The following is a 19,989-nucleotide window of genomic DNA, read 5'->3' on the forward strand; positions in this document are numbered from 1 at the left end:
ACACAATGTAGACTATATGGGTGTGCAAGAGGTTGCTCTTTCATATTTTACACACTTATTTTGATTTTGCACTAGTCCTCTTAGAGAGGTCACCTACATGTGACAATTCGTGAAATTTTAATAATGGAAACAATCTGTTAACTAAATAAGTATATATTCTTTGATGCATATATAATCTCTGATATTAAGGGAACGACACATATATTGTTTAATTCAATTCTAGCAATATACAGTTAACCCTTGACCAACAGGGGTTTGAACTGTGCAGGTCCACTTATACTTGGATTTTTTCAATAAATACCTGCAGTACTACAGAATCCTCAGTTGGTTGAATCCCGAGTGTGGAACTGTGGATTGGGAGGGCCAGCTCTGGAACTTGAGCCTACTATAATTTTGGTATCCATGGGGGCTCCTGGAACCAATCTCCCATTGATTCCGAGGTACGACTGTGTATTTTTTATAACATGGGAACTATTTTCTCATAGACCAATATGGATTACATAAATGTAAACTTATAGAAGTGAATGTGCTGTATTGGAAGAAAAAAGACACATGTATAGTATGCATATATTCTATATGAATTACTAAATGCATACAGGCAAGTGAACTTTAAAATGTTTGTGCATAGAACTTAATGAAAGGAGAAAAACATTGTGTCATATCCTTCTTGCTATTTATGTTTGAATCAGTTGCGGCAGTTTTTAAATAGTGTAGAGATAATTGAAATACACTTTATATAGGAACTTACTGATATTAAAGTAATTCATATTATTAAAAAAAAAACTCTCCTTAACAAAAAAATTAGAGTGGTTATTGAGAAAATATACAAAGATGTTTTCTCAATTTTGAGTACTCCTGTTACACCATCTACTGGTAGCTTTTGAGAATGCTATCCATCTCCTCAAAAATCAATTCACTTTTTCTAAAGTATGTTACAATTTTTTATTGAGAAAAAATATTTCAAAATTCACTCTTTATTTACTGAATCATTACTACGTAATAAATTTCTAAAATCATGTTGTCCTCTCTGTCCTTTAAATACTACTTGCTTTGGCAATCACAATATGCGTTGGAAAAGTAATAGTGTCCCAATCTCTTTGAGTTTAGAAATCATGCAGGTAAAAGTAATGCTAATTAGTAATTACAATTAATTGGTTAGAAATCAATTCTTTATGAAAAGTCCTCTATGAATATACCATGTGTGATATTATTTACTATCATAGATATTATAGTTGTTTATTTAACTTTTCTCATTCTTTTTTTCTTTGCTTGTTTATATTTTTATTTCATGAAGATTAAGTAATTATGTGTAAAAAGGGAGACCATAATTTGTTGGTGAGTGTGTTTGTTTGCTCAAGCTGCCATAACAAAATACCATATACTGGGTGACTTGAACAACAAAATCTATTTTCTCACAGTTCTGGAGCCTAGAAGTCCAGGATCAAGGTGCCAGAAGGGTTGGTTTCCAGTGAGACTTCTCTTCCTGGCTTGCAGACATACTCTCATTGTGTCCACACATAGCCTTTCCTCTGTGCGTGTGCACTTTTGGTGTTCTTCCTTTCTTTATAAGGAAACCAGTTCTTTGGGATTAGGACCACACTAATGGTCCTCATTTAACCTTAATTGCCTCCTTAACGGCCATATCTCCAAATACAGTCATATTGGGGGTTTCAGCTTCCACGTGAATGTTGGGGCACACAATTCAGTCCGTAACAGTGGGGGTGTGAACTGATACTACTTTTATACAAAGCAGTCCTGCAATATGTACCATTTGCTTGAAGGCTGTTATCCCTGTATCTAGTCATTTACTTAGAGGATTCTAATCTAATAAGTGTGGAACGCTGAATATGCTTTTGCTCACGAATGTGTTCATCACAGTATCCTTAGAACATGAGACTTAAGCAATGCCTCCTAAATGTTTTCAGACTGAGGCACATATAGATAATTATAATACTGTACAGTGCTCTAGGGTTAATAGACACGGCTGTTACCAGCAAAAGGTCCCGTATGTCCAGAGCCCACCCAGGGGCTGGAGCACCAAGAGGATCTGTACTTTGGCTCATATGTGACCCATTTGTGGTAACTGTTGACACTGGGTACACTGAGAAGTTCTGACAAAAAGAGACAGATTATGAGAATAGTTACTGGGGAGAACCTGATATATTACATTAATGTATCCTTTACTTGGGAAAAAAACAAGATAGAGAGCAGACAGACTGATGAAAGATGAAAAATGTGCTACCATTTTATGTCTCTAACTCAAAAATTTTTTTCTGATTATTTATTAAAATATTTTAAAGCCTTTGAAATCATTTCAGTAAAGTTTATTATAATAGAAAAAAACACATGTAAAACTAAATTTTAAAGTTTTATTTGTATAAGCAACATATACAGAATTGTGGCTGTAATGAAACATGCCATAATATTGAGCATTTGCCCCGGGAGTAGGAATATAAAGATAATTTTGTTCTTATTACTTATTCATTATTTTCTGTCTCCACCAAAATAAATGGGGTTTATTTAATAATAAATAAATCATAATGTTTAATTTTTGCATATTACCTTTGCTATAGACTGAATCGTGTCCCCCATAATTTATATGTCAAAGCCCTGACCTCACATGTGTGTTGGAGATAAGGCCTTTAAGGAGATGATCAAGGTTGAATGAGCTCATAAGGGTGGAGTCCTGATTTGATAATAAGAATGCTCTTATAAGACGAGGAAGAGACACCAGAGCTCTCTCTGCCATGTGAGGACACAGCAAGAAGAACGCTGTTTGAAATCCAGGAAGAGTACTTCACCAGCCCAGATATAGACACCCTGATCTTGGACTTAGTCTCCAGAACTGTGAGGAAATAAAATTCTGTTATTTAAGCCTCCTGGTCTGTAGTATTTTGTTATGGCCACCTGAGCTGACTAATACAACTTTATGACTTCATAAATATCTCATAGCTTTTTTATAATACACACACACATATAATTGTATATAATTTAAATAAAATATTAGTATTCTAGGAGGTATTTTATTCATAAGACTATGTAGTTTTCAAGCTCCTAGGACTCTTGAGAAACCTAAAAATATCGATAATTGCCTCGTACATTTTTGAAATCTTTCAGCGGTAATTTATGGTAATTACCGCTGCTTTCTCAGAAGTTGACACAAAAGGTTATGCCTTTGTGACACTGTCACATTGTCAAAGCTCTGCATTTGCCTGACATGGTTCTGAAATTACTTTGTCTCTTGAACTATGTGAGTTATATGTCTGAGGCCGGCATTTTCAGACCTAGATTGGTCCTAATCTACGGGCAGGTTATGAGCCTGGGGTAAACCTAATTCTTACCCTGAGAAGAGTGGAGACAGCTTCTCAGGAGTCATTCTATCTATAGCTTCCACTTTTACCTTTTACCCAGTCTTGGTCGCTGAACTCTTCTCTTGGTTGTTTGGTTGTTTATTTGGTCATTGGGTTTTGCTTCTGGTCCCTTATAACCTCATATTTGCATTTTGTCATGATTGACTAGTCTTTTATGACTTAATCACAAGCTCACAATGCCAGAATTTTAAATGCTCTCATTGCTCCCAGTGTATTCACATCACCTTAGACCAAACCATCTTCCTGTTTCAGTACTTAATACCTGATTTCTAAAGTCTAAGTTCAAAACCTGTAAAATTGTGCTGTTTCACTTAACACTCTGGGCATCTGGGCTTGAACATAATATTATAACAGAAGATTAAACCTAAACATATTCTTTAAAAATAGCCTATTCAATGTAGTCATTTTATATGTGGGAAAATTAAGAAGTGATTTGGCCAAATTTACTCAGGAAGTGTATTAGTTTCCTATTTTTTTCTGTAACAAATTTCCACAAATTTAGTGGCTTAAAACAACACAAGGGCTTCCCTGGTGGCGCAGTGGTTGAGAATCTGCCTGCTAATGCAGGGGACACGGGTTCGAGCCCTGGTCTGGGAAGATCCCACATGCCACGCACCGCGATGAAGAAGCGGTCCCCGCACCGCAATGAAGAGTGGCCCCCGCTTGCCGCAACTGGAGAAAGCCCTCGCACGAACCGAAGACCCAACACAGCCAAAAATAAAATAAATAAATAAATAAAGTAGCTATAAAATTAAAAAAAAAAAAAAAAAAACAACACAAATTTATTGTTATACAGTTCTGTAAGTGATAAATCCAAAATAAGCTTCACTGGGCTAAAGTCAAGCGTCAGCTGATCTGCTTCCTTCTGGAGGCTCTAGGGGAGAGTCCATGTCCTTGCCTTTTCCAGATTCTAGAGGAGGCTTGCATTTTGAGATCGTTTTGCATCGTGGGACTGGGATTGTGCTGTGCAGTGGCATCATTCCAACCTCTGCTCATAAGCAAATGCAGTTAACAAACAAGCAAAATGTGTCATCACCTGCTTATGGTTTTCTGTAACAGCTACAGTGAAAACAACAGAGAGTGTTGGGGTGGATCCTGAATGTTGGGTCATGCTTGCATCCTAGCAGTTCAGAGCATCAGCCTCTAGCTTCAGAGCCACTACTAAAGGGAAAAATTGAGTTAAAATATCAGATAGTGAAGAAGAATTAGAATGATGTTCAAAAGAATGGGGAAAGAGGACCTGGAGAGTCAAGATTTTTGTCCCAGGAGGATGGAAATCTTTAAACAGTTATTAAGAAAAGGGATGAATACAAGGGACATTGATGGGGTCAAAACAAAGTCTTAATACAGCACCCTCAGAAGTAGGTGGACTGATGGTGCTCCAACATTGATGAACGCTAAACAAATCTGCTTAATAATGCCAGTTTGGAGAAATTTAGAGAGCCATTAGGCAAAGATGACAATGAGAAACCCAACCTCCAAATTCCTGGGACAGTGGTCCTGAATGTAATCAAGACAAGTGCTGAGAAGTAAGCCTGAGTCCTTTGGCCCCACCCCTAGCTATGGGTCCAAGGTCATATGCACATGAGTGTGTAAAATGGTCAGGGAGGTCAAGATATTCTGGGATTCCTTGAAATGCGATCCCCATGCATTGTGGTTCCAAAACTTATCGATGAGTTTCCAATGGGAGCTACAGTTAGGTTAGACGGATATAGGAATATAAAGGTTGATAGGATTAAGGTAAAAATTTAGATGAAAGCTGATATGTTTGAATAGACATTATATGAAGTGGTTGTGTTTTATTTTCCTGAAAATATGATGAGGATGGATACTGTATTGTAAAACAGAAGGCATGTAAAGCCACCCTTCCCCCAATATTGATTGGACATGCTACATGGGAACACGTAGGATCGCCTGAAACCACACAGATTGTTAATTTGCTGTACAACAACCTTGTGTAGCATGCAGACTGGAGCTTATGGGAAAACCCTATGAGCGCCACCCAGAGCAACTTTGGGATTCGAACCAGAATATTTCCATTTGGAAACAATTACTAGCTTGCTGTTAAAAATAATCAGAACAGTCTCTGTGTGTGAGGACCATGAAATAATCCTGAGGGCCTAAAATGCCTATATTGTCTTGGCTGATTTCAAAGAAATTCTAATGGAGGAGACAATGCCTATGAGTTCCATAATATGGAAATGGTTTATACAGAACGTGATACCAGAGGAATACAAGGAGATACTCATGAGCAGGTAGTTCTTTTTCCTTAGGGTTGACTCTGGAACTCCTGAGGTGGTATTAGGTACTATGGTCATACTTTGGTCAGTTCAGCCACTTGAGCGGTGCACTATGAACAGCTCTTTGTGACCATTAAAAGTTTCTTGGTTTATGGATGTCAGTTCCAAGATGAATGGGCAGCATCCTGTTTGCAAGGCTGGTATTCTGATTGAAGAAGGTAAAAAATCAATTCAGTGGGTTAAATTGTATGCCATTTGCCCTTATGTTTGGGTTTCACTAACTCAAGGGTGGTGGCCAATGGATTGGTCATATGGTCAGGCAGAAGGGTGATAGAAAACTTATTTATCAAAGGGATGTCCATATGGGCCACTGCCCTATGGGAACGACTATGGGAATATAAGGGATGCATTAAAGTAGGACATGCTAATGCTTATCAGAACAACCCCCTCCAGGATCTCTGATTCTGCAGAAAGAGGACAATGGAATCCCTATATTTGGGATTCTCCAGAACTCTATCCTATGTGTCTCTTCCTTTGGCTGATTTTAATCTGTATACTTCCCCTGTTATAAACTGTAATTTTGAGTGTAATAACCTCCAGTAAATTCTGAATCCTTCTGGCAAATTGTTGAACCTGAGAGTGATTCCAGGAACCTCCTGAACTTGCTGTTAGAGTCAGTCTCATGGAGGACTGTATGCCACCTGATTGTATAGCTGGCCTGAATCTCCTCATACCTCCTTCAGATCTTTCAGCATTTTTAATTTTTTTTTTCAATTCTGCCATTCCATTGCTTAATTTCATGCAATAAAACTCTACTGAACCTTTATGAACCTTCATCGCTATAAAGAGATTATTTCAAATTTATTAAAATGACAAACACACTTTTTTTCGAATTATGGCATCTAGTCTTTGAAGAGGTATCTGCATGCAATATATATATATATATATATATATATATATATATATATAGACATATACATATAGCCATATATATATATATATATAAATGCATTTTGTCAGTTAATTTTGTTATTGTTATTCATTTTCATGTAGATATCTAGGAAAAATCTTTAGTTCTATGGCTAAAAATATACTTTTATCTTTTGAATATGTGTGGATTTCTTTCCTTTCTTTTCTTTTCTTTTTTTTTTTTTTTTCCATTGTTTGCTCATAACATCCAAATGGAGCAGATAAGTCTTATTGCCTGCTGATTTTGATTCATTTGAAACAGCTTGGGATTTCATAACTTTATTTTAGCAGGATATTTATACTTGTTATTTCCTTAGGCACTAGAACAACAGTCACATTAAATAGATTTTATTACTATATATTTTGGAAAAAAGAATTTTATTTGTTGAGCTTGTATTCTGTAACCAAACAGTCGAATTTGAATTTTTGCTTCATGTCTTACTAACTTTGAATTTTTGGCCAAGCTTTAGTTTTTCTCACCTGGATTTTTAAGGTAATTGAAGCAGTATCTTGCAAAACAAATCATTGTTTCTATAATGATTGCTGTTATTCTTAAGGGAAACTCCATTGCTCTATTGCAGTGCAGTTTGCAAAGTGCTTACTTTTGTATATTACACAGCAATCTGCAAGTCCCTTGCTTCCTGTTCCCCATGTCATGCCTTGTTTCACAATTGTGCAGCATTACTGTTGCTCTGTGTCAATATGATAGGTTTAAATTCCAATCATTTCAACCTTTAGGGTTCTAGAATTTAGCTGAGTCTTCACTATACAGAAATGTGGTCAGGGGTGTAGTTTTGGTAGGTGTACATTGTTCCTTTAGGTTACAGCTCAGGTGTTTTAGTGTCTAACCACACATATGCACTCTAATAACGACATGGACTCTTTTTCTATTTATACTAATTCTGGCCATAACCTCATTTGTTCTTACAATCTTTCTGGCTGTGTGTCCCCCTGACCTGTTTTAACCCCCTTTCTCTCACAGCTTATTGCTCACCTCCTGTTTTAACGCTAGATGGTACTCACATATTTTTGGTATCTTTCAAATACACAACTTTATTGTTTGGTAAGCAGAATTTAAATAATTCAGAAATATGAATAATGCTAAATGTCAAGTCTAAACGAATTACAATTTTACATGCTTTTATTAAATTTAATTACAATTATATGCATTTCATGTAAAAATCAAATGTGAAATACATATTTTTTTCCTACCTGGATTCCTGTAATGTACTTTTTCAGTATATATTTAGGAATGTGGAAACATAAGAATGACAATACTTATTTTACACTACATATATATGCATAATCTTTTTTTAATTCTAATACTTTGTCATTATGTAGCCCACATTCCCATACATTTCTTCTCAGTTTAGTGTACACACTTTGTCTTTCTGTTTATCGGGTACTTAATCCTCCCATCGAACTATTTACTTTTGATTGGACAATAAATTTGAATGTTGACTTATATACATTTTACATACATGTAAATACATACATCTAATTTTACATACATATAAGTTTTGGTTTAGTGTATTCCAATCACTATTCTAAATACTGTACATCTGTTAAACAGTTTATCATTGCCTCAATGAAATAAGACAGGTACTGTTTTGGTTCTCATTTTATATACTAGGAAACTAAGAATTACAGAGGTTAGGTAATGCCCCCCAGTCACAGAGCTAGCTATTGGTAGAGCTTGGAAACAGGCTTCTTTAAATCCCATGATCTTAATTATTATATAATACCTGCTAATATGATAGTGATGGTTTTGTTATTATAAAACATTTTACTCTTTGTCAACAATGAAAAAATTAATTTGGTTTATGTATTTGTTTAAATAAAAAAAATTTCTAGTTTGTGGTCTCTATGGAAAGAACAAAAATTAATACATATACTCTTTTTTTTTGGTTTGGTTAATTTTTTTTTAACATCTTTATTGGAGTATAATTGCTTTACATTGTTGTGTTAGTTTCTGCTGTATAACAAAGTGAATCAGCTGTACGTATAAATATATCCCCATATCCCCTCCCTCTTGTGTCTCCTTCCTGCCCTCCTTATCCCACCCCTCAGGGTGGTCACAAAGCACTGAGCTGATCTCCCTGTTCTATATGGCTGCTTCCCACTACCTATCTATTTTACATTTGGTAGTGTATATATGTCCATGCCACTCTCTCACTTCGTCCCAGCTTACCCTTCCCCCTCTCCATGTCCTTAAGTCCATTCTCGACATCTGCGTCTTTATTCCTGTCCTGCCCCTAGGTTCATCAGTACCATTTTTTTTTTTTTAGATTCCATATATATGTGTTAGCATACGGTATTTGTTTTTCTCTTTCTGACTTACTTCACTCTGTATGACAGACTCTAGGTCCATCCACCTCACTACAAATAACTCAATTTTGTTTCTTTTTATGGATGAGTAATATTCCATTGCATATATGTGCCACATCTTCTTTATCCATTCATCTGTCGATGGACACTTAGGTTGCTTCCATGTCCTGGCTATTGTAAATGGTGCTGCAGTGTACATTGTGGTACGTGACTCTTTTTGAATTATGGTTTTCTCAGGGTATATGCCCAGTAGTGGGATTGCTGTGTCATAGGGTAGTTCTATTTTTAGTTTTTTAAGGAACCTCCATACTGTTCTCCATAGTGGCTGTGTCAATTTACATTCCTACCAAGTGCAAGAGGGTTCCCTTTTCTCCACACCCTCTCCAGCATTTATTGTTTGTAGATTTTTTGATGATGGCCATTCTGACTGCTGTGAGGTGATACCTCATCGTAGTTTTCATTTGCATTTCGCTAATGATTAGTGACGTTGAGCATCCTTTCATGTGTTTGTTGGCAATCTATATCTTCTAGGAATAAATGTCTACTTAGGTCTTCTGCCCATTTTTGGATTGGGTTGTTTTTTTGATATTGAGCTGCATGAGCTACTTGTAAATTTTGGAGATTAATCCTTTGTCAGTTGCTTCGTTTGCAAATATTTTCTCCCATTCTGAGGGTTGTCTTTTCATCTTGTTTATGGTTTCCTTTGTTGTGCAGAAGCTTTTAAGTTTCATTAGGTTCCATTTTTTTAATTTTGTTTTTATTTCCATTTCTCTAGGAAGTGGGTCAAAAAGGATTTTTGCTGTGATCTATGTCATAGAGTGTTCTGCCTATGTTTTCCTCTAAGAGTTTTATAGGGTCTGGCCTTACATTTAGGTCTGTAATCCATTTTGAGTTTATTTTTGTATATGGTGTTAGGGAGTGTTCTACTTTCTTTCTTTTACAGGTAGCTGTCCAGTTTTCCCAGCACCACTTACTGAAGAGGCTCTCTTTTCTCCATTGTATATTCTTGCCTCCTTTGTCAAAGATAAAGTCACCACAGGTGCGTGGGTTTATCTCTGGGCTCTCTATCCTGTTCCATTGATCTGTATTTCTGCTTTTGTGCCAGTACCATACTGTCTTGTTTACTGTAGCTTTGTAGTATAGTCTGAAGTCAGGGAGGCTGATTCCTCCAGCTCCATTTTTCTTTCTCAAGATTGCTTTGGCTATTTGGGGTCTTTTGTGTTTCCATACAAATTGTGAAACTTTTTGTTCTAGTTCTGTGAAAAATGCCATTGGTAGTTTGATAGGGATTGCATTGAATCTGTAGATTGCTTTGGGTAGTATTGTCATCTTCACAATGTTGATTCTTCCAATCCAAGAACATGGTATATCTCTCCATCTGTTTGTATCATCTTTAATTTCTTTCATCAGTGTCTTACAGTTTTCTGCATACAGGTCTTTTGTCTCCTTAGGTAGGTTTACTCCTAGGTATTTTATTCTTCTTGTTGCAGTGGTAAATGAGAGTGTTTCCTTAATTTCTCTTTCAGATTTTTCCTCATTAGTGTATAGGAATGCTAGAGATTTCTGTGCATTAATTTTGTATACTGCTACTCTAACAAATTCATTGATTAGCTCTAGTAATTTTCTGATAGCATCTTTAGGATTCTCTATGTATATTATCATGTCATTTGAAAACAGTGACAGTTTTACTTCTTTTCCGATTTGTATTCCTTTTATTTCTTTTTCATCTCTGATTGCTGTGGCTGAAACTTCCAAAACTATGTTGAATAAGAGTGGTGAGAGTGGGCAACCTTGTCTTGTTCCTGATCTTAGTGGAAATGGTTTCAGTTTTTCACCATTGGGAACGATGTTGGCTGTGGGTCTGTCATATATGGCCTTTATTGTGAATAGATAAGTTCCCTCTATGCCTACTTTCTGGAGAGTTTTTATCATAAATGGGTGTTGAATTTTGTCGAAAGCTTTTTCTGCATCTATTGAGATTTTCATATAGTTTTTCTCTTTCAATTTGTTAATGTGGTGTATCACATTGATTGATTTACGTATATTGAAGAATCCTTCCATTCCTGGGATAAGCCCTACTTGATCGTGGTGTATGATCCTTTTAACATGCTGTTGGATTCTGTTTGCTAGTGTTTTGTTGAGGATTTTTGCCTCTGTGTTCATCAGTGATACTGGCCTATAGTTTTCTTTTTTTGTAACATCTTTGTCTGGTTTTGGTATCAGGGTGATGCTGACATCGTAGAATGAGTTAGGGAGTGTTCCTCCCTCTGCTATATTTTGGAAGAGTTTGAGAAGGATAGGTGTTAGCTCTTCTCTAAATGTTTGATAGAATTCGCCTGTGAAGCCATCTGGTCCTGGGCGTTTGTTTGTTGGAAGATTTTTCATCACATTTTCAATTTCAGTGCTTGTGATTGGTCTGTTTATATTTTCTATTTCTTCCTGGTTCAGTCTCAGAAGGTTGTGCTTTTCTAAGAATTTGTCCATTTCCTCCAGGTTATCCATTTTATTGGCATAGAGTTGCTTGTAGTAATCTCTCATGATCCTTTGTATGTCTGCAGTTTCAGTTGTTACTTCTCCTTTTTCATTTTTAATTCTATTGATTTGAGTCTTCTCCCTTTTTTTCCTGATGAGTGTGGCTAATGGTTTATCAATTTTGTTTATCTACTCAAAGAACCAGCTTTTAACGTTACTGATCTTTCCTGTTGGTTCCTTCATTTCTTTTTCATTTATTTCTGATCTGATCTTTATGATTTATTTCCTTCTGCTAACTTTGAGGGTTTTTTTGTTATTCTTTATCTGATTGCTTTAGGTGTAAGGTTAGTTTGTTTATTTGAGATTTTTCTTGTTTTTTGAGGTAGGATTGTATTGCTACAAACTTCCCTCTTAAAACTGCTTTTGTTGCATCCCATAGGTTTTGGGTCATTGTGTTTTCATTGTCATTTGTTTCTGGGTATATTTTATTTCCTCTTTGATTTCTTCAGTGATCTCTTGGTTATTTAGTACCGCATTGTTTAGCCTCCATGTGTTTGTGTTTTTCACAGTTTTTTTAATGTGATTGATATTTAGTCTCATAGCATTGGGGTTGGCAAAGATACTTGATATGTTTTCAATTTTCTTAAATTTACCAAGCCTTAATTTATGACCCATGTTATGATCTATCCTGGAGAATGTTCCATGAGCACTTGAGAAGAAAATGTATTCTGTTGTTTTTGGATGGAATGTCCTATAAATGTCAATTAAATCCATCTTGTTTAATGTGTCATTTAAAGTTTGTGTTACCTTATTTATTTCCAGTTTGGTTGACCTGTCCATTGGTGAAAGTGGGATGTTAAAGTCCCCTACTATTACTGTGTTACTGTCATTTCCCCTTTTATGGCTGCTAGCATTTGCCTTATTTATTGAGGTGCTCCTATGTTGGGTGCATAAATATTTACAATTGTTATATCTTCTTTTTGTATTGATCCCTTGATCCTTATGTAGTGTCCTTCTTTGTCTTTTTTAATAGTCTTTATTTTAAAGTCTTTTTTGTCTGATATGAGTGTTGCTATTCCAGCTTTCTTTTGATATCCATTTGCATGGAATATCTTTTTCCATCCCCTCACTTTCAGTCTGTATGTGTCCCTAGGTCTGAAGTGGGTCTCTTGTAGACAGCATATATATGGGTCTTGTTTTTGTATCCATTCAGCCATTCTATGTCTTTTGGTTGGAGCATTTAATCCATTTACATTTAAGTTAATTATCGATATGTATGTTCCTATTACCATTTTCTTAATTGTTTTGGGTTTGTTATTGTAGGTTTTTTCCTTCTCTTGTGTTTCTAGCTTAGAGAAGTTCCTTTAGCATTTGTTGTAAATCTGGTTTGGTGGTGCTGAATTCTCTTAGCTTTTGCTAGTCTGTAAAGGTTTTCATTTCTCTGTCGAATCTGCATGAGATGCTTGTTGGGTAGAGGAATCTTGGTTGTAGGTCTTTCACTCTCATCACTTTAACTATGTCCTGCCACTCCCTTCTGGCTTGCAGTGTTTCTGCTGAAAGATCAGCTGTTAACCTTATGGAGATTCCCTTGTACGTTATTTGTTGCTTTTCCCTTGCTGTTTTCAATATTTTTTTCTTTGTTTTTAATTTCTGATAGTTTGATTAATATGTGTCTTGGTGTGTTTCTCCTTGGATTTATCCTGTGTGGGACTCTCTGTGCTTCTTGCACTTGACTATTTCCTTTCCCATGTTAGGGAAGTTTTCAACTATAATCTCTTCAAATATTTTCTCAGTACCTTTCTTTTTCTCTTCTTCTGGGACCCTTATAATTCAAATGTTGGTGCGTTTAATGTTGTTGCAGACGTCTCTGAGACCATCCTCAATTCTTTTCATTCTTTTTCCTTTATTCTGCTCTGTGGTAGTTATTTCCACCATTTTATCTTCCAGGTCACTTATCCGTTTTTCTGCCTCAGTTATTTTGCTATTGATTCCTTCTAGAGAATTTTTAATTTCATTTATTGTGTTGCTCATCATTGTTTGTTTGCTCTTTAGTTCTAGTTCCTTATTAAGCATTTCTTGTATTTTCTCCATTCTATTTCCAAGATTTTGTATATCTTTATTCTCATTACTCTGAATTCTTTTTCAGGTAGACTGCTTATTTCCTCTTCATTTGTTTGGTCTGGTGGGTTTTTACCCACCCTCCTTTAACAGTTCCTCCTTCTTCTGCTGCGTATTTCTCTGTCTTCTCATTTTGCTTAACTTGCTGTGTTTGGGGTCTCCTTTTCGCAGGTTGCAGGTTCGTAGTTCCTGTTGTTTTTGGTGTCTGTCCCCAGTGAGTAAGGTTGGTTCAGTGGCCTGTGTAGGCTTCCTGGTGGAGGGGCCTGGTGCCTGTGTTCTGGTGGATGAGGCTGGATCTTGTCTTTCTGGTGGGCAGGACTACATCCAGTGGTGTGTTTTGTTTTAACACACACCACTGGATGTTTGCTTTGTTGTAAAACTTCTCAATTCTGACTTTCTCATCCTGAGGACATTCTGTAAAATCTGCATCACATGAGCTTAGTTGACAACTAATAGGATAAGAAAGATTAAATATTTGGATGACTGGAGAAGAAAAAGTACAGTAGAATAGGAGGTGATGTCCAGAATGGAGATTACAAACTCAGAGGAAGTAATATGTCAGAGCTAGAATTGCTTAGGAGTTACAAATACACCTCTTCCCAAGAATCTCTGAAGATTAGGAAGGGGTTTCCAACATGAATGGGATAGGGCAAAAGCCATTTGTTCAAGGACTTGGCCATCTTCAAGCACACATTTAAGCTAAACTTGGGAGGTCTGCATACTAAATACATACATATTTCAACTGCAGTTCTCTAATTGTACTATTGTAATTTTTCACAACTATGTTGCTATAACTGAATATATTGCAGTTTCACTTCTCCAAATGACTGCCAAAATGTTATTAGAGGGCTGTTGAAGAAATGTATGTAGGATGGGCAATTGCAGAATAGTGTATAACAGGAAAACTCAAACACTCAATATATGTCCTATTAATAGAAGATTGAGCTTACAGTCAATGCCTCTAATTGAAAAATTTGAAGCTCTGTATAGATGAAATGCAATGATAATGAATAATTTAAAGAAAAAAGTAGCAGAATGTCTATCATTATATCATTTAAAAAATCATGGAATGTACATAAGAACTTTCACTTGTATGCATGTTCAGCTAGTTATAGTATGAATAGTGACTCCCTCTGAGGGAATGTTCTGGAAAATTCTATAAATGAGGTAAAAGGGTAAATTATTCTTCACAGTTTACTCATTTTAATCTCATTTTTTTGTTTTTACCACATGTCTGTACTACCTATTCAAATTAACAAAACATAGATAGGAGAAAATTTAAGAATTTAAAACACAAGATTAAAGACATCTCTTTGCAGGCCAGACAGCTTACAGATGTGAGTGTACATGGAAGAGAGGGAGACAAGGTGGGCGGGCTTCTCATTCAGACAAGGAGTTTTCCTCTGTATATATTGCTGGTTGGACCCTGAAGTGTTTCTGCTTCTGATGCCACTGTTTATTCAAGGAGACCATTTTGGTAAATCCCCATTTTTATTTACAACAGCATTAAAATAATCAAGAATGTTTCTAAAAATGGAGAGGAAAACAACAAAATAGCAACAACAACAAAAATACCCAAATAGAAGAGACATGATCTGTACATTTATCTTGCCATACAGATTTGTAAAAGGTTTACTCAGTCATTTGAGGATAAAGTCAGATATACTTAAACTGTAGACTTGGGGTAGACTGCTCTGAATCTTTCTTGGATTTATTTTGCACCCTTTGACACACAAATGTCTCATCAATGAATATAGAGTAGTTGCTCGTTCTTGCCCACTAGATGTAATCGGGATAATGTCATCAATGTAATGGATCAGTGTGAGATCCTGTGGAAGGGAAAGATGATCAAGATTGCAGCAAATTAAATTATGGCATAGGGCTAGAGAGTTGATATACCCCAGAGGTAGGATAATGAGGTATATTGCTGGCCTGCCAGCTAAAAGCAAACTATTCCTGGTGATCTTTATCAGCAGGGATGTAAAAAAGATGCATGTGCCAGCTCAGTAGCTGCATAGTTGTTACCTAGTAATGTGTTAATTTGCTCAAACAATGAAACCATATCTGGTGAAGTACCTGTAATTGGAGTCACCACTTGGTTATGCTTATGATAATCTACTGTCATTCTCCAAGATCCATTTGTTCTCTGTGTAGACCTAAAAGGTAAATTGGATGGGGATGTGGTGAGAATCACCTATAGAGAAGAGCAATCACAGAGCAATTAATTTCTTACAGTAATGTTGGATGATTTGTTTTCTGGACTCTCCCAGGGTGGGTAAGTGGTTCTTAAGTGATAAATCCTCTCTAACATCCCAATCTCCTTAAGTCTTTGAATCCCTTCCTCTGTAGAGGAAGTAAACCAAGTCAGGTCCAGCATTTCAACTTCACTTAAAGTGGGCCAGCTTTTTGTCCATGTTAGAGCCAACCAAGCAAACAATCTGGTAGAGCCCTCTCTAATTCTCCAAGTTGCAATATTAAATGCATAAATCTCTGTATAGTGGGCCCATATCAATAAATTTGGCCTGATCCAGCTATGTGTTCCTTCCATCATTATGCCACACCCTTAATGTGGATTCCCACATGTATTCCTCAGATTTCTGTCTATATGAATTAGAAAAATCAAATAGTTTTTGGAGTGCAGCACACTTTCTCTCATGGGCCAAATTTTGTACCTCACTTTTAGGAACCTCCTGAGACTTGAGTCTAGTTATAGGTCTCGGAGCAAAGAGGGGTTGGAAGTTGGTCAGCAGTGTCTTGCAAGGCAAATTCCTCAGTGGAGGCCATTACATTTTCTTCAGGCAATGAGGGGCTGCTGGTATTGCCAAAGAAGACATCAGAATTTAGAGGCTTAATGTCTCCAGTTTCCACATTTCAACTTTCAGTATCCCACACCTTCCCAATCAATGTTCTCACTTTAGCAGTAGATAACCTGTGACCCTGGGAATTTAATTTGCATTATAATTTATGGGATGACATCGTGGGTTTGATTTTTAACAATCTCAGCCCTGTGATTATGGGAGATAAGGGTCTCTTTCAGGGCAGATATAGAAGCATTCGGGTCATTTATGTGTCACTTTAGCTGGAAATTCAAATCCCTGAGCTCATCCTTTTCTTTCTCCACTTTGTACAGAGACATTAGGAGCAACCAGCTAATCTCATTTTACTCATTTATTTGACAAAAATATTTGAAGTTATCATATATATATGGTCAATCAAACCCTTGCCTCATAATTGCTTTATTAGGAGGAGTATCCAGTGGTCGTATTTTGTATATGTCTATAGTCATGTCACAAGATGAACTATCAGTGTTCTCTTTGCTCCTGGAAATAGAGATTTTAGTATCTATAAATCTAATCAGTAGAGACCCAGTTCTCAAAACCCCAAAACCAATTCAGAAAACTCATTCTTAAGCTTCTATTCCTTACTACTGGTACCAAAATTTGTACGAGTCAGGGTTTCCCAGAGAAGCGGAACCACTAGGTGTGTGTGTGTGTGTGTGTGTGTGTGTGTGTGTGTGTGTGTGTGTGTGTGTGTGTGTGTGTGTGTGTTTAGAGAGAGACAGAGAAACAGAGAGAGATAGAGACAGAGAAACAGAGAGATGTTTATTTTAATAAATTGTCTCACATGATTATAGAGGCTTCCAAGTCTACCCCTGCCAGGTAAACCAGTAGGTTGGAGAAGATTTGATGCTGCAGTTCAAGTCCGAAGGCAGTCAGGCTGGAGACCAGAAAAGGGCTGTTGCTGCAATTCAAGTCTGTGAACAGCTCAAGTCTAAAGGTCATCTGCTGGCAGAATTCCTTCTCACTTGGGAGAACTCAGACTTTTGTTTTATTCAGACCTTCAACTGATTAGAAGAGACCTACCCACACTATGAAGGGCAATCTGATTTATTTGAAGTCCATTGATTTAAATGTTAATCTCATCCAAAAACACCCTCACAGAAACATCCAGAATAATATTTCACCAAATATTTGGGCACCATGGCTCAGACAAGTTGACACATAAAATTAACTATCATACCCTACATTAACATGAGACATAAAATTGTGTATTTCTCATTATATACCAAATGCCTTTTCAATAGGTTTTACTACCTCTAGCAATTTTTCAGGGAAAAATAAATTGTAATTAGTGTTTAAATTATTTTTTTATTCTTCTTTCCCTTACTCTATTGAGTAATATATAGTTTTCATTTCCTCTTTGTATGTAAGTGCCTTTAACACACGTATTAATCAGCTTTTCCTGTGGTAGTGAACAATGCCCAATTTCAGTGGCTTACAGAAACAAATTTTTATTTCCTCCTCTGGTGTCTGCATCTCTGTAGGGCTCAGCTGGACTCCACAATTTCATTCATTTTAGGACACAGGATGAAGAAATGTCTGCTCTCTGGACATAATATTGTTATTGAAGAGAGCTCAAGAGGGACAAGCATAAGGTGATACATCTTAAAGTATCTTCTTGTACTGAATACAATGCTCTTCTTATCTGATTCTGTTGGTCAGGGTCATTTTTATGGGCAAGATCAGGGTTGATGAGGTGGGAATGCACATTGTTTCTACTCTACTGGAATGCATCAGAGTCACATAGCAAAGGGCAAGGACATATAATACTATTATCAACAAGTAGCAAGACTTGTGAATAATAATCCAATCTATGACAATGTCACTAAAGAAATGCATTGCACTCAGATCAATAACATCTTAATAACTAGGAGGCAAATCTTTTCCAATTCACCCTGGTTTCTGTGCTGAAAGAAACATTTTTTCACATTAATTTATGGTGGAAGCATGAACATCATTATTAACATGGCTAATTTTTAATACACTCCAAAATAATTTTGTCTGGGGGAAGATTATGAAAAATCTGAAGCAAAGGCACATAATAAAATTATTATCAGTAACCTTTTTTTTTCTTGTATATTTACATTGCTTCAGGCTCTTTTACATGCTTAACTTGCATGTTCTTATTAATTGTCATAAGGAATTACTTTTATTATCTCCATTTTAAAGAAGAGAAGCAGGAAACAAAAGTTTACCCAAGGCCTATGACTAGGTAGGAAATAGCAGAATTAGAATTCAGCTTCAAGCATGTAAGAGCCATAGTATTGATATAAAACAGTTACTGCTGTAATATAGCACAGGAAATAAATCCTATCTTATGTTTAAAATAATAAAGACCACTGTATGTTTTCTTATTCAGAAAGCTTAATAAAAACTTAGAAAATATGTATTTAAATCATTTAACTCATTCAGATGATTTCTTCTAAAAAGAGTATGAAAATATAGATGCATAGATTCTCAAGATAACTTTTTCTAAAGATCTTTGAAAGCATTAACAAACTTAATTTAGAAGGCTGTGTTTCACGTAAGGATATGATATTGGAGTGATGGATTTTACATTCACAGATTTAAATTTAGGCTATAGATAATTTGACCTAATCAGAATCAACAAGAGTTCTTTTTAAAGACAATCCTATCAGTCATCTCATCAGTTTCTGTCAGATATCCATGCTATGAATTTCACATACATTTTGTCTCAATGTATGTGTCACGTACATACATTGAGACAAAAACATCAGTGGTATATGTTTTCAGTAAAATGATCTTTAGAAAGTTAAATTTTAGCATGTGGCTTGATGAGGCATTGTTTTTAAAGCACTAGTTTTCAAAAAAAAAAAGCTAACAGAAACATATTTAATTATAGAAATCAAAATCAGAATCTTATGTGACAATATATGTTGTACCCATCTAAATCTACTAAATTTTATAGAACGTGCAAGTTGAGTTATGTATTGCCTACAATGGGACTATAATGACCTAAGTATCTTTCAGTTAGAGTGAGAAAGTATGTTTTGGGATATTTAAAAATATGCATATATATAAATATATCTAAACCAATAGATACTTTATAATATCCTATTGGAATAATTACAAGAAACCTTTCTTTTGACATGCCTAGCATATCTGTTGAACACCTGGATCCTCATATCAAATAAACAGCTGTATTTGCAACAGTTTCTCAGTTCCCTACTAGGTAGTACACAAGAAAAAAATGTTAAAAGCATATAAAATAGCAGTAAACATTCACTTAGAGATGAGAAGTGACCTACACAATGTCTCAAAGTGATAGTGGGGATGGGTATAGAAAACTGGGATGTCGAATAAGCAGATTATGTGTAATAGTTAGTATCTGTGTATAATACAAAGATTAATTTTTGCTTACTTCTAAATAGTTCTAAAATATTTTTGATGACAGGCTCACTTTTGCGTCTATATATACACATTATAATTCCTATCATACAATTTAAATGGGTTTAAGAAATATGTGTGAACAGCTCCACAAAACACTGATCATGTATGCATCTGCTCAAAATGATGCAGCATGGTAGCATTCCTATAAAGGGAAAAGTGGGTTTATTTGATTGGCTGCAAATCCTTTCATAGAAAGTTAGCATTTGAGGGAAAACATGCATTACATTGTATTATTACATC

The sequence above is a fragment of the Balaenoptera acutorostrata genome, chromosome 2, assembly GCF_949987535.1.
Source record: "Balaenoptera acutorostrata chromosome 2, mBalAcu1.1, whole genome shotgun sequence".
Lineage (NCBI taxonomy): Eukaryota > Metazoa > Chordata > Mammalia > Artiodactyla > Balaenopteridae > Balaenoptera > Balaenoptera acutorostrata.